We start from the raw sequence: 15,904 nt of genomic DNA on the forward strand, positions 1-15,904 counted from the left end.
ATACATTCCTGGGAGATATACCTTTTAGGGGAACCACAATTCAACCCACTTACCCCTCTTAAACCCTTCCGGGATATCCCAATACCAGATTACATATGTAAAACTTCTATGTTATATTAGTAGTGATTAAGAAATCTATGGTAAAGGAGACTAAACATGAAATGTTTATTAGATTTGTTTTTGTCTTTATAGCTTCTACTGTATTTGGTTTACACGGTTTTGTGTGTGTTGTTTTTTGTTGTTGTTGTTTGTTTGTTTATTTCTTATGCCACAGACTAGATGATAAATTCATAGGATAAGACATTGTTTATCATTTTTAGTAGTATAAATCTGTGTATCTGGAATATTGCCAGCATTCAATAAGTATGGTTTTTATATTTATATTTTTAAAGGTTAAACTTGTGTGCATGTGTTGATAAGAATGTTGATGACATAGTGTTATACTATCAATCCCATTATGAAAGGAAACATGTTTCATATATAAAAGTATCTGTGCTGATATGACATGACTAAAGCATGACTTTTAAAAGAAATAAAATATTGAACAGAGTTGGGAGGTTTAAGGTAGACAAAAATGTATATTCCTTTGGCCTTGACTGAATACTTGCCAAGCATTGAGGAGACAGAGAGCATGAAGGATGGGATAGGACCTAGACTATGGGCTTCGGTGAGAAGTTAAATATGGATACACATACACACACACAAGTTATATACCATACGGTTTTCTTTGCTCTCCTTCCACGTGAATCGAAGTAACAGTATTGTCGGTTTCTTAAGGCACCTGGGAAGTCTGTTGTCAAGGTTCAAATTTTGGTGCATGATTGTAAATAACAGAATCAATTCCCTCAAGTAATAATTCTCAACTTTGGTGGAATATTATAATTAGTTAGGGAGCTTTTAAAAATCCCAATGCCCAGGCCATGCCCCAGAGCAATTAAATTGGAATCTCTGGTGTTGGAATCCAGACATCAGTATTTTTTAAAGTTCCGTAGGTGATTATAACGTACAGCCAAGGCTGAGAACCACTGCCTAAGAGTGATATTATCCTTCTTTTCATTAACTCATATACATATATCCTTGTTTATTTGTATATGTATGTTAATGTATTTCCTGACTTTCTATTCTGCTGATTTGTTTTCTGATACTGTAATATCATTTAGAAGTAGACATTTTCATCTTTTTTCTTATTTTCATTCTTTTTCCTCCTATTTGTCTATTTAAAAACACTTTTCTTTAAGTAATATATAATATTTTGAATGCTTTATATTTCACTTTTCAATACAGTGGGCTCTATTTATTCACTACATTTTAAAAATTGTTTCTAGTATAAAAATATATTGATCTTGGATCAAGCAACTTTATTTAAATCATGTTAGTTTTTCAGGGTTCTACTTGATTTATCTATTTTTTTTATGAAATGCTTCAAGAATTTGCTTATCATCCTTGCTTAAGTAACATGCTAATCTCTGTATTCTTCCAATTTTAAAATATGTACTCCCAAAGCAAGCACTATTTGATATCTTAATTTGTAGCATATATAAAAATGAAGATATATAGATTTTTGTTTTCTGTAAATACTCTGTTCATACTGCACTTGATACAATTCACAGAGACACTGAATTTAAAATGTTTAAAATTAAAAGAATTTTAAAAATCTAGTACAGTGTTTTCCAAAATGCTGTCATAACTCACTGTAAAAATTGTATTTTACATCACATTCCTGGCTACATTACAGGGACATAATCAAAACAAAGTATCATGATGCAGTGGTTACCTTTAACGTGTTTGAAACCATGTGATATGTCCTTGTTTAATCTATTCTAATTCATTTTTACATGTGTGTTATGAGGGCCTGGCATTGTGGCCTAGCAGGTAAGACACTGCCTGTGACACCAGCATCCCACCTAGGTCCCAGTTTGTGTCCCAGCTGTTCTACTTCTGATCCAGCTTCTGGGAAAGCAGAGGAGGATGGCCTAACTCTTCAGGCCCCTGCACCCATGTGCAAGACCCAGAAGAAGCTCCTGGCTGATTGACCCAGTTCCAGCTGTTGCAGCCATTTGGGGAGTGAACCAGTGGATAGAAAACCACTCTCTGTCTCTCCTCTCTCTGTAACTCTGCCTTTAAAAAAATAAATAAATTTTCTTTTTTTTTTTTTAAAGTGTGTTATGATACCAAAAATTGTCTTATCTTCCATGTAAGTGTTGAAAAATACCTGAAGGCTGTTTTCATCCATTACTCTTATTTATAGGTAAACTAAGAACCACTCTCTAAAAGAGATTTCTTAAGCTGATACAAATATGTAGTGATCGCATTGTGTTAAGTGGCCAGGTCTACTAATGAAAGTCTTATCACATCAGTGCTTCTAAAACCTAGCTATTCATCAGTATTACTTCAGGGGAAGTAAAAAAACTTGCTGATTTTCAAACTCTTCACCCTGGAAATGCTGATTGATTTATTTTTTTCCTAAATCTCAGGTGAAGGTATTTTTAAAAGTTCATGGAGAATAGAATTAAAAGAGGTTTATTCTAGTGCAACATGTTTGAAATTCATGCATAGTTTTTTTCATAATACATGATTTCTGTGAACTTCCTAAAGTAACTTCACATTCTGTATTCTTTTGTTTTACTGTATAGTACAAGCATATTAGAAAAATTGAAACACCAACTAGATAATCACACTATAAAACTTTTTCAAGTTTTGTATGAGGCTTCATCCCAGTAGTTGATAAACTCATTTTTCAAGTGCCTAAAATTTATACTAGGTATAATTAAAATAGCTAAATTCTAAGAGAAATGTATTCCTCAAAGATCAAAGCGAAAGTGTATGTTATATCAAAGTCCTGAATCAGTAATTGCTGTTCTAAGAAACTACCTGAGAATGAGACAGGAGACACACACGGGATGTTTCTCTATGAACTTCTAAAATAAGTGAATTGAATTATTTTTCTAGATCTTTAGTTTCTAGACTAAAACTCACTTCCTCCTAGAAAGTTGTTCCCAAATGTTTTGCACTCTTTACTATAAACTTTCTGAGGATATACCCTGAGCATTATTTGTGTGTATATGTGTATTACATATGTATTACATATTTTACACCTATATATTACATATATAGTATATTTTCCAATCATAAATTAATAGATTTTATAAAATTATAGCATTTTATTTGGTATTTGCTTTTGATTTTCATTTTCACTTTCAGTTTGGTTATATACAAAAATACATACATACACTTAGACATACTCATACACTACTTACTATACCTATAAGCATATACATTTTGCAACATTGGTATTGACACCTTCAACTAATCAGAAGCTCATGATTATTATTAATTTTAAAGATTTATTTATTTATTTGAAAGTCAAGGTTACACAGAGAGAGAAGATGCAGAGAGAGAAAGAGGTCTTGCATCCGATGTTTCACTCCCCAACTGGCTGCAACAGCCAGAGCTGCACAGATCCTAAGCCAGGAGCCAGGAGTTTCTTCTGGGTCTCCCACGTGGATGCAGGAGCCCAAGGACTTGGGCCATCTTCCACTGCTATCCCAGGCCATAGCAAAGAGCTGGATCAGAAGTGGAGCAGCCGGGTCTCGAACCAGCACCAATATGGGATGTTGGCGCTTCAGGCCAGGGCAGTAACCTACTGCGCCAGCCCCTGAAAGTTCACTATTATTAATTTTAAGAGTATTGAACAAGCTATTTTATGTGATGATATATGTTAAATATATAAGCACATTTGGCTTGATGATGTCTCACCAGAAATTAGAATGGATTATATCAACAAATTTGCTTTCAATTTTCTTATCAAATTTTCTATTTATAAACAAAAAAAGAAACAAATAGGATTTATCCTTAGTTTTTCTGTGTTGAAAAGTATTTTAATCCTTAACCTCTGTCTAGCTGAGAAGACTATGATATAGTCTAAAAGAGGGATAATTTGTTTCCCTTTGTGCAACTGTATCCTTAGTAGGAACTAAGAACATTAAACTGCTACAAAATGCATCCGTGGCTTTAGTAAACTTGCTTAGAATTCTTGACAAAAACTGTCAAAAATTGTTCTAGAAGAACTGCTGAAATTATGCTCTATAAATCAATAATCCATACTGGGAAAAGGAAATTTATGGAAACTTCTGTTTCAGGAAAATTCTGTCTTTAGGTAAAATTGTCTTAACACAAGTAATTGTCCAAGTCTATTTAACTTATAAAAATCTTTCTAAAGCATTCTATGAAAATTTTATGTTCTTTGTGTCTGTTTCTAGTAAATCATGTCATTTATTCTGCTTGTTTGTTTTGCCCAAAGCAAAAGCAACAATTGCCTATCAGTATTTAGTATTTCTTTTTCTTTTTCTTTTTTTTCTTTCTTTTTTTTTTTTTTTTAACAGGCAGAGTAGACAGTGAGAGAGAGAAAGGTCTTCCTTTGCCGTTGGTTTACTCTCCAGTGGCCGCTGCGGCCGGCGCACCGCGCTGATCCGAAGCCAGGAGCCAGGAGCCAGGTGCTTCTCCTGGTCTCCCATGGGGTGCAGGGCCCAAGGACTTGGGCCATCCTCCTCTGCACTCCCTGGCCACAGCAGAGAGCTGGCCTGGAAGAGGGGCAACCGGGACAGAATCCGGTGCCCAGACCGGGACTAGAACCTGGTGTACCGGTGCTGCAAGGTGGAGGATTAGCCTATTGAGCTGCGGTGCCAGCCTCAATATTTGGTATTTACTCAGGTAGCTATTACCAAGAGTCAAAAAATTATTAGTATTCATTCCACCAAAGAGTCCAGTTAGATGGATTTGTGCATAATTTATTAGTTGGACAGAAAAGCTTGTAACCATTAGCTATCATCTGCAACTATTAGCTAAAGGCTATATATTTGACATTTAATTAATGTAGGTTGCATATGTGTCTGACCAAACACTAATTCCCAGATCAGAAGTACGTATAAGGTAAATAGAACTCATCTTCATAATTTAATTTTGATTGTTAGTTTTGTTCCCTTTACCAAATCTCTCTCTTTTTTTAAATGATTTACTTATTTATTTGAGAGGCAGAGTTATAGAGACAAGACAGAGAGAGGTCTTCCTTCCGATGGTTCACTCCCCAAATGGCTGCAACTGGAGCTGGGCTGATCTGAAGCCAGGAGCCAGGAGTTTTTCCATTTCTCTCACGTGAGTGCAGGGGCCCAAGCACTTGGGCCATCTCCCACTATCTCAGACCATTAAGAGGGAGCTGGATTGAAAGAGGACACTGGCCTCTACTCAATATATTTTTTGCATAAATGTAATTCAATAACATTCTCCGAAAGGATAAGATACATGAAAAGTGAATAGTCCGTGTTTAGCATTTTCTACTATATGGGAAGTAATTTCAAATTTAAGCCTTTCATTATATGGCATGTATTTTATCCTTGATTTATAAAAGTAAAAATACAGAAAAAAGGAATGCGGAAAATGAAGTTGAGTATTTGTGTGGACAGTTTTAAAAATATGTTGAAATGTGTGCCAAGTGAATGAAATAGTTGCAAAGCAGAGCTGACCCCATTAAATGAATTTGCCCTCTGCCTTACTAAGAACACAATGATAGCTGTCTTTAATGCCTGCCCTAAGAATTCAAATGTATTTATGGCTTAAAATTCACCAGCACACAAACTTGAGCATAATAATAATTACTAACTTTATTGTACACACACTCCATACTGGGCACTATGCTAAGTGTTTTAAATAATAACTGATTATTATTTGTAAATGTCAACAACCCTGTTAGGTAGAGCTATTATCACTCCTATTTTACATATGAAGAGTGAAGCTTAGAAAATAAAATAGCTTTTTCAGCTAGTAGGTGGTAGATGAAGGATTTAAGACAATTCTCTCTGGTTCCAAAATAAATCTCATTAGTAATTTTCCTCTTCATTCAATTGTTGTGCCATTGGAAAAAAAAATCAAGGACCTACCACTGTCCATCCTGCCTAGAAACTAGAGGTGGAGAAGTAAACAAGGCAATGTCCTCAACTCTGTGGAGCGGTTAATTACTCACTGTGTGATTAATCGATATTTGTTAAATCACAGAAGTTAATATTTTGAAGCTTTTGTGGCCTTTCTTGTCTCAAATAAGTGGCAACATTTTTCATGGCTCTTTCTTCATTATTTCTCTCGGTCTTTGGTCCCATGGAATATAGGGTGAATTAGCATATTCCTCTGTCTTAGCAGTTCAGAAATTTTGAACTTTTAATGATTTGTCCTAGGGTGTGCTAAATAATTAATTTTGAAATATAAAACTGAATAATTGTTCATATTTTGAGCAGGAACTTCTCCCTACTGCATCCTCAAACCTGGTTTTGCTAGTATCAATTAACTTTCAGTGACCAGAGACACCAGAAATAGTCCAAATTGAGATTTCTCTGTATTATCTCCTCCCTGATGCATTGGTGTTGGTCACCAGGTTATATTTATCCCTTCTACTCTCTTGCAACAGTATTACATAGTAGCTGTCTTAATGAGGAATAGATATAATTTGCTTATTCTTAAACTCATGCCTCATCCTAAGCAAATATCCTAACCTTGATCATTAACCCTGTTCTTCTGACACCACTTCTTAGGTGACGGACACATCTGTCCCTGCCTCCCAGTTATCATTATCACTACTCTAGTTTAGGCACTTTTCTTCTTTCACCTGACTACTGCATGATCCACCTAACAGTCTCCCTGCCTGTGATGTGCACTGCCCACATCACATCCATTTCAACTATTACAATGCCTAGAATCAACTAGCATGGATTAAAGTGCAAATATTTCATAGTATTCCCATAACACAATATTCCATCTTTATAATCTTACTGCACTATATGGAGTTGGTAATACAGGTATTCCACAATCACTAGAACAAGCTCCTGAGGATGCACGTCCCATTGTCTATGTATCTAATACTTAGTAACATGTAAATCATATTGGTATTCAGCACATTCTTGTGGAAGTGAACCAAAATTCATATGCATTATCTTTGCAGAGAAAGGGAAATCATTCATCTGACTTATCTGTGTATTGCTTTGCTGCTCCCTTCCTGCCTCCCTCCCTTCTCCCTTCCTTTCAATCATGCATTGACTATTTTATAAATACCCCACTTATTGACCAGGCTCTTTTTTTTTTTTTTTTTGCGATACAATGAGACAAGTGTCTGCTCTATAGGAGATAAGTTTTATAATTAAAAATTAAAAACGAGGGGCTGGCACTGTGGCAGAGTAGGTTAAAGCCCTGGCCTGAAGCACCAGCATCCCATATGGGCACCGGTTCTAGTCCTGGCTGCTCCACTTCCGATCCAGTTCTCTGCTATGGCCTGGGATAGCAGTGGAAGATGGCCCAAGTCCTTGGCCCCTGCACCCGCATGGGAGACCTGGAGGAAGCTCCTGGCTCCTGGCTTTGGATCAGCGCAGCTCTAGCTGTTGTGAACCAGTGGATGGAAGACCTTTCTCTGCCTCTCCTCTCTCTCTGTAACTCTTTCTTTCAAATAAATAAAAATAAATCTTGGAGAAAATTAAAAATGCAATAAAAAGTGGGACATATTATCCAATATGTGTTCAGATTTTAAGTCCTGTAGGGTTATTAAACAAAAATTGTGCAAGGAAATTATGATTCAGAATGACAGAAACAATAACTATGGAGGGTTGAAACATCAGACATGGAATTCTGAGTAGATTTCATTGAGAAATTGATTTTTGAACAAATACTAGAAATAGATGAAGGAGTAAGTTAAGCAGATATTACAGGAAAAAATCATTCTGGAAGATAAAAGAGCTGTGGTAAAGCCATGCATGTAATATCTCCTTTTCTCTCACTCTCGGCATCTAAATATGACAGTACAATCTCTCCTGATGGCCTTTACAAAACAGAACATATTGGACTATAATGCATGCCTATAGGATTCGTATTGTTATCATTCATCCTAGTGCCTGCTTCTAGGCATCAGTTCCTAGTATCCATACTCCAAGAAAAGACAAAAGTGCAAAGAGGTAGCCGTGTGAGGGAGGAGGAAGAAAAGCTGGAAGCTACTCTTGGAAGCTGTGATGCGAGCAGACCACTGCCAAGCAGGGGCTCGAGGCAGAACTCTGGATGAACACTGAGTGGACTGAAGTAAGCCAGGGACACAGGGGCAGAGAAGGCAGGGGTAAGCGAGAGGTCTCTTTTAAGCATAAAGCAGAGCTTTTGACTGTGTAGTAAGGCTGAAGTTCAGGCAGAAGGAAGAGCCAGAAAGAGGAAGCAAAATTTTTTTCTAAGTTGTTTCAAGCCAAGAAATAATTAGATTCAGCAAATATTACTTTTCTGTGAATGCAGGCTTAATTAAGGATTCATGAATCTAGTAAAACAGATCAAATTGTAGGAACAATGAACAAGTCATGGGCAGGCATTTGTGTGTGTGTGTGTGTGTTTTTTTTTTTTTTCAAGAAAAATCTAGAATGCATCCTTTTCTATATATTATTTGCTCTAATAATAGTAGTGGGGTTTTGTTTTCATCCTTTAAGAACTGACAATGCCTTTTAGCAGAATGTGCACAGTTAAAATATTTAAGAAATTATTACCATTGTAAACAATACTTGTTGCTTTTCCTTACAATTTTACAAACATAAACAAGCAAACAAAGCTATTAAAAACAGTCAGAGGATAGACTGAATAAGGCTTTCAACTCTTTTATTTATTCTTTACTATTTATTTTTTTCCTGTTCTTTTTTCTTCCTCTTTATTCAGTAGGTTGCTCAGCGAGTCCTTTGATAAAACAGCTTTGTTTCTTCAGTCACGTAGATGACTTGGAATTATCTAATGAGAGCTAAAAACAACAAGGAAACCAATAGTCCTACCAGCTGGATTCATCAAATAAGCAGGGAGTGCTTGTGGGCTGAGGGGTAGTGAGGGGTGGCATTTTCAAGTCAAAGACTTAGAAACTTTATCCCCACTGATATCTAGACAGAGGCTACCTACTAGGAAGACCGTGTTTCCAGGGAACATCCATACATAAGGCAAAGCATCCAACAAGAGGGGAGAAAAGAGCCCAGAGAAGTAGATGAAAACTCAGCATCGAATCAGTTCTCAGGAAGAATCATGGAAAGAACAATTTAAGTCACTCAGAGGATAATGTTGTTAAAAGTCACAAAATGACGCTGGCGCCGTGGCTTAACAGGCTAATCCTCCCCCTTGCAGCACCGGCACACCGGGTAATAGTCCTGGTTGGGGCACCGGATTCTATCCTGGTTACCCCTCTTCCAGGCCAGCTCTCTGCTATGGCCCGGAAAGGCAGTGGAGGATGGCCCAAGTCCTTGGGCACTGCACCCCATGGGAGACCAGGAGAAGCACCTGGCTCCTGGCTTGGGATCAGCGAGATGCGCCAGCCGTAGTGGCCATTGGAGGGTGAACCAACGGCAAAAAGGAAGACCTTTTGCTCTCTCTCTCTCTCTCTCACTATCCACTCTGCCTGTCAAAAAAAAAAAAAAAAAAAAAAAAGACACAGAATGACAAAATAGGACGTGAACTGAGAGGGAGCCCTTGAATTCAAACACTGAAAGTCTTGATGGAGCAGTGAGGAAAGAATTGGAGATGAGGTGATGACTACGCTGAGAAAATACTAGATTTTATTTTTTTTTAACTTTTATTTAATGAATATAAATTTCCAGTGTACAGCTTATGGATTACAATGGCTTCCCCCTCCCATAACTTCCCTCCCACCCGCAACCCTCCCCTCTCCCGCTCCCTCTCCCCTTCCATTCACATCAAGATTCATTTTCAAGGCTCTTTATATACAGAAGATCAATTTAGTATAAAGATTGCAACAGTTTGCACCCACATAGAAACACAAAGTGAAACATACTGTTTGAGTACTAGTTATAGCATTAAATCACAATGTACAACACATTAAGGACAGAGATCCCACATGAGGAGCAAGTGCACAGTGGCTCCTGTTGTTGACCCCACAAATTGACACTCTAGTTTATGGCGCCAGTAACCACCCTAGGCTGTCGTCATGAGTTGCCTAGGCTATGGAAGCCTTCCAAGTTTGCCGACTCTGATCATATTTAGACAAGGTCATAAAAGACAGAGTGAGGATAGTAACCAATGATCCTAAGAGTGACATTTACCAGGTTTGAACAATTATACAGCATTAAGTGGGGAAGAGGACCATCAGTACACACAGGTTGGGAGTAGAGCCATTGGTGGTAGAGTAGAGGTTATGATTACAAAGGAATGAGGCCCAAGTGCACTAGACAGGGTCTAGAACAAAGGACAGAGTCATTATTAGAGGAGCTAAGAAAGGTGCTGTCTAAGCTACAATTAAGTCTTCTGATTGAGAGGCAAATAGAACCTGATAGAAGGGGCTTGATAATAATCTGGTGGGCTTTAGGCCTTGTAAATTCAGAGGCCCAGACCTATCTATCTCTTCACATGGGGTATATCCTAAGGGAGGTGTGAACCTCCTAGGGGAAGGCACTCTGTTGACTTTCATTAATTGGCTGGCCTGGGAGGAGAGCTGGCCAGGTAAAGGCAGATGGCATCTCTAACAAGAAATGTACAGTTCTGCCTGCAATGTTGCCGACCCTACTTGACCATCCCCTCAGCTGCAGTGGTCACTTTGGAAGTTGGGCTGAGTGAAGGGCTTTTCAGCTTAGAGCCAATAAGATCTGTGGCTCTGACCTGGGCATCCTTTGACTCCAGGGCAGGTCCATTTCCAGTGATCCAACTCTTGGCAGAGCTGCCAGGGATCTTCACAAGCTGACTTCAAATAGTAGATTTTAAAGCAGACATAAAATTGGGTTTTCAGGGAGAGGTGCGGGCAGGGAAGGGTCTATTGAGAATAAGCAGAGTTTGGTTTTGTTCTTTGGTTGGGGGGTTAAGGGTAAGTAAAGGACAAACATTTAAAAGGTCGAGAGATAAAGGGAGGATAAATATAAAATTGTTATATATGTGATCATAATTTACATTAAGTACATATTAATAACAATAGTCTTTATTTTTTAAACTATTGCTTTATAAGTTTCACCCTTTGTTTAATAATTATAGTATAAACTACATCCTGAAACAATATATTTGATATTTCTCTTACAGTCATCATAGCACCTTAAACAATTGACTCAAGAAGAAACATGATGAAAGTATTCTCAATTAATTAATTGATTTTTATCAATTTGAGAAAGATAGACAAAATCTTAATCCCTAGTTGTCTCCCTAGATGCCTTCAAAGCAGGGGCTGGGCCAGCCTGGGTCTCCTACTTTGATAGGAGGGAACCACATACTTGAATCATCATCTGTTGCCTTGCAGGGTGCACACTATCAAATAACATTAATATTAATGTTATATATATTATAACATTATATTAATATAATTAATATTAATATTAATATATGATATTGATATAATATTAATATAATTAATATTAATGTTATATATACATATATATACATGTATATATACATGTGTATAGAAACACATTAATAGCAAGAGCAGAACTGGGACTTCAACACAGACACTCTAATATGGGATGCAGGCATCCCAAGAAGTTTCTAAATAGCTGTTTCACATGCCTGCCCCAAGTAAATACTTTTTAAATTATAAAATAATCATAGTGAATGATGTTATAAACTGTTTTAAATGATAATCCAAGTATTTATTTTAAGATATCAATCACCCCAAATATTTGCCAGGTTATTTGAGCAAATGCTTTTTTTATTTTATTTTATTTTTTTTAAAGATTTATTGTATTTGTTTGAAAGACAGAATTATAAAGAGAGGTAGAGACAGAAGTCTTCCATCTGCTGGTTCACTCCCCAGATGGCCAGGAGCTGCACCTATCTGAAACCAGGAACCAGGAGCTTCTTCTGGGTCTCCCATGAGGGTGCAGGGGCCCAAGGACTTGGACCATCTTCTACTGCAATCCCAGGCCACAGCAAAGAGCTGTATCAGAAGAGGAACAGCTGGGACTAGAACCAGCGCCATATGGGATGCTGGCACTTCAGGCCAGGGCTTTAACCTGCTGTGTCACCAAGTAAATGCTTTTATATAAGAATCTTATTCCTGGCAAAGTTATTTAAAACATGCATGTATTAGCTTCATATCATATGCCGAGTTCTGTTCTATGCCTTCAGGTTATGGCAGTAAACCAAACCACGTATCTGCTCTCCTGGAGATTATGTTTGAGTAGATTCACTATGATTTTAAGCAGAGTTTTATTATTCCTTCAGCTATAAAACAAAGACCTATATTATGATAACTGACCTGAAAAATGGTCTAACACCACATCCGTGAGTGCTTCTGTGTAGGGACATATCTCAGTCAACTGCAAATATTTCAGGCTTCTGGGATATATTTTAGGAACAACAATTTCAAAGGATTGTTCTAGATACCTGACCCATTTGGTAGAGGTGTGTCTTTTATTCCTGCTGAAGATGACAGTGTTTGATTTTTGGCACTTCAATAATCATTTTTACTTAACTCATAAAGCCAACAATTTTCTAGTTCCCGACTGCAGGTGTTTGATTACTCCGCACCCTGTTTTTTGGTATAGAAACACATTAATTTCACCAACATCCATATCTCACATATCATCTCTCCTCCTACAGCAGTGAGCAGAAGTACCTGTACCCCAGCACTCTTTATCTGTGTCAGTGTATGTCTAAAGAAAGTAGGTGGAATAAAGATTTCAACTTAGGGAAAAAATTATATGACTTAGTAGATTGGAAGCTGGCTATTGGAAAATGTGGATTTTCCAACTGTCCACCATAATTTATTTAGACAATCGCAACAATTGTTTAGTTTATGCTATTACTTTCATTCATATATAGAATTTGGAATTATGCAATCAGCAGAAAGTATTAACTACCTGGTGGTGGTCAGTCAAATGACATGTACAGTACTCACAGAAAAGCTGGAGGTAAAACTGCATTGTGAGTGAAAGCAGAGGTTAAGAGGCATTCCTTTAAACTCCCTTCACCCTAGGGACTTCTCTAAATGTGAGCCAACCCTCCTGGGAGAAGTTAGAATCCTCTGAGCATTTTTGATTTTATGATTTTTCTCCTGGAGGAGCACGATTGCTACATGCAACCCAAAATCTGTTAGCTTTCATAGCTGTGCTCACTGAAACTTCAGTCATGTTTAACCCATGTGCGTTAGTCCAGTGAAATACAGTATAAAAGTGGAGAATTGCACCCTGCATTTTCCAAAAAGAAAAAAAAAATGAACTGGCATGAAGGAAGCAATGATTTCTGGAGACTGGTGTCAAACACACAGATTGTGCCAACACTTTGCATAGATTATTTCACACGTATATGTCTGCAAAGGTATTATAGATATTATGAGCTACAGTACAAATATTATTACTATTATTGACTAGTTTGACCTCTACCTGAAACATTTTCATTTTCAGAAATTATCTCCTACCACAGTTGTCAATGGAGAAAAGAAAAATAAAAGATTGATTACTCTCTTTGTAATCTGCTTGTGGCCCACTCAAGAGATTAAAGAATTAAAAAGATAAAGCAACAGTAAAAGGTCTATAACTGCTCTTCAGGATCTTGCCTCCAGCTTTCTTTTCATCTGTTTTCTATGCCCAGCTCTCAACATCACATTCCTATAACAGGAAGATGTGCTCAGTGTCTTTATGATTCAAATTCTTCCTCCTCTATTTCTTTCTTCTTCTTTCCTTTCATCCTCCACTCCTTCTTCCTTCTAACAAATGTATTCTTTCAATTTTGATTTACTCATTTTAATTTTATTTGAAAGGTAGCACAATGGAAGACATGAAAGATCTCCCACATACTGGTTCCCTGCACATGTGTCTTCATCAGCCAGGGTGGGGCCAGGCTGAAGTAAGGAATCAGGACCTCAATCCCAGTTCTCCCACATGTACTGTAGGGAGCCACACTCTTGATCCATCACCTGGTGTCTCCCAAAGTTCACAAGTAGGAAGCTAGATCAGACATGGAGCTGGAACTTGAACCAGGCACTCTAATAAGTGATATGGATGTACCAAGTGACAATTTAGTCCACTGCACCAAATGCCTCTCTCTATAAATATTTTTAAGTCATATTATGTGCAAAATACTCAAGAAGATATTGATTAAACTATAGTTTTGACTCTGAGAATTTTTTTAAAGATTTATTTATTTGAAAGTCAGAGTTACACAGAGAGAAGAGAGACAGAGAGAGAGAGGACTTCCATCTGATGGTTCACTCCCTAATTGTCTGCATTCGCCAGAGTTGAGCCAACCCAAAGCCAGGAGCTAGGAGCTTCCTCCAGGTCTTCCATGTGGGTGCAGGGGCCCAAGGACTTGGGCCATCTTCCACTGCTTTCCCAGGCCATAGCAGAGAGCTAGATCGGAAGTGGAGCAGCCATGTTTCGAAGTGGCACCCATATGGGATGTTAGTGCTTCAGCCAGGGCATTAACCCACTGTGCCACAGCACTGGCCCCAACTCTGAGATTTTATGGCTTGAGCAGCATTTTATCTATGAGAAGTTTTTATGCTATGTAGTTTTCCCCTTTGTGTAAAATAATTCATTTGCCTTGAAGTAAAAAGCCAACATGTTAGCTTACATCACATTTTCTTACAAAAAAAAAAAAAAACTTTTAAAGTTCAAATATTAAATTATATGTTATTTATAAAATTAGTTTAAGTTGGTGAAAAACAGTTCATTTATTTTCCATGATTAAGTGACCCACCCCAACTTTTTGCCTTATGCTTTTGGAAAATTGGTGCTAGTATATATAAAGTAAAATTTATTTAGAAGATGAGAAAGCAAACACACACACGCACACACACACACACGAGTATGGGTGTCACCCGCCATTACTAGGATGTGGGCCCAGAAAGAGAATGGAGTGGGAGAGGGAAATAAAAAAGAGAGGGAGACCCAGCACCTTTTCCAGTCATGGTCTCTGCCAGGAGAGAGCTTCCCAGTTGTCAGCCTCTTTTATGAGGTTGGATGGAAGTGACTATTTACATGGTGTCTTGAGCTTGCCCACCCCCAGGGCCAGGATGCATCCCAGGAAAGGGGGATTTCTGAATAACAAAGAGGAGGGTACTTATGATGTGGAGGTGGGTGCTATCTTGTGACTTAAAGCTCCACGGTGCTCACCTAGCTACCTGCCTATCATATCATTTGTTTGTCCTTTTCTCCTACCAGATCATTCTGATTGAATTTAGGACCCAGGCTCAGATACCATGATCTCATCCCAATGTAACTTAATTACATTTGCAAAAACCCTACTTCTCAAAATGACCACATAATGACACTGCAAGTAGAAATGAAATATGGGAGGACACTATTAAGACAATATATGTGATAATCTGTAAAGTGAGGGTTTTAGAATTGTCACAGGTTTTATGGATGCAATGCTACAGCACTAGGATCCCCTTTCAGAACTGAAGGATCTACTGCATGTATTGCTAGCAGACTACCCTGGAATATCACAAGCAGTTTTTAGAAATTGTTTCAGCTGAGATGGACCACCTAAGTCAAGATTCCCAGGGCAGCATCCAGTGACTGATTAACGTGCAGGGGAGGAGGCATAAAGACTCAACCCTCTTTCCCCTACAGATTGTAGTTCTTGATAGAGTAACATGTCTTCAGCAGAGTCAGTCTGGGTCTCCACTGAGGTTAAAGTCATTTTCTGTCCCTGTCTAATGCTCTCTCTTTCTTCCCTTCCTATCCATGTCTTGCTGCTCTTTGCCAGATGCCCCTCCTCATTTCTAAACCACAGGCCTTCACTTAACTTCCTGTGCATAAGCTTTTGGCCCAGATTATTTTTTTCTCAAGAGCTCTATATAAAGGTATGGATGCACAACTCATGTGAATGTTGCACAGAACAATATTAGCCTCCACCATCTGTGATTTCCTTTGCTATTATTCTATTCTATTCTATTCTATTCTATTCTATTCTATTCTATTCT

The 15,904-nt window shown here is 37.8% G+C and overlaps 1 non-coding gene across 1 annotated transcript; it reads right to left on the minus strand.

Annotated features, from left to right (window-relative positions):
• Positions 1 to 1,406: 1,406 nt before the first annotated feature.
• LOC133775556 (U6 spliceosomal RNA) lies at positions 1,407 to 1,510 on the minus strand. The gene has a single exon (XR_009868282.1). It is a non-coding gene; the product is annotated as a U6 spliceosomal RNA (small nuclear RNA).
• Between the last annotated feature and the right edge of the window lie 14,394 nt (positions 1,511 to 15,904).

The sequence above is a fragment of the Lepus europaeus genome, chromosome 16 (genome assembly GCF_033115175.1).
Source record: "Lepus europaeus isolate LE1 chromosome 16, mLepTim1.pri, whole genome shotgun sequence".
Lineage (NCBI taxonomy): Eukaryota > Metazoa > Chordata > Mammalia > Lagomorpha > Leporidae > Lepus > Lepus europaeus.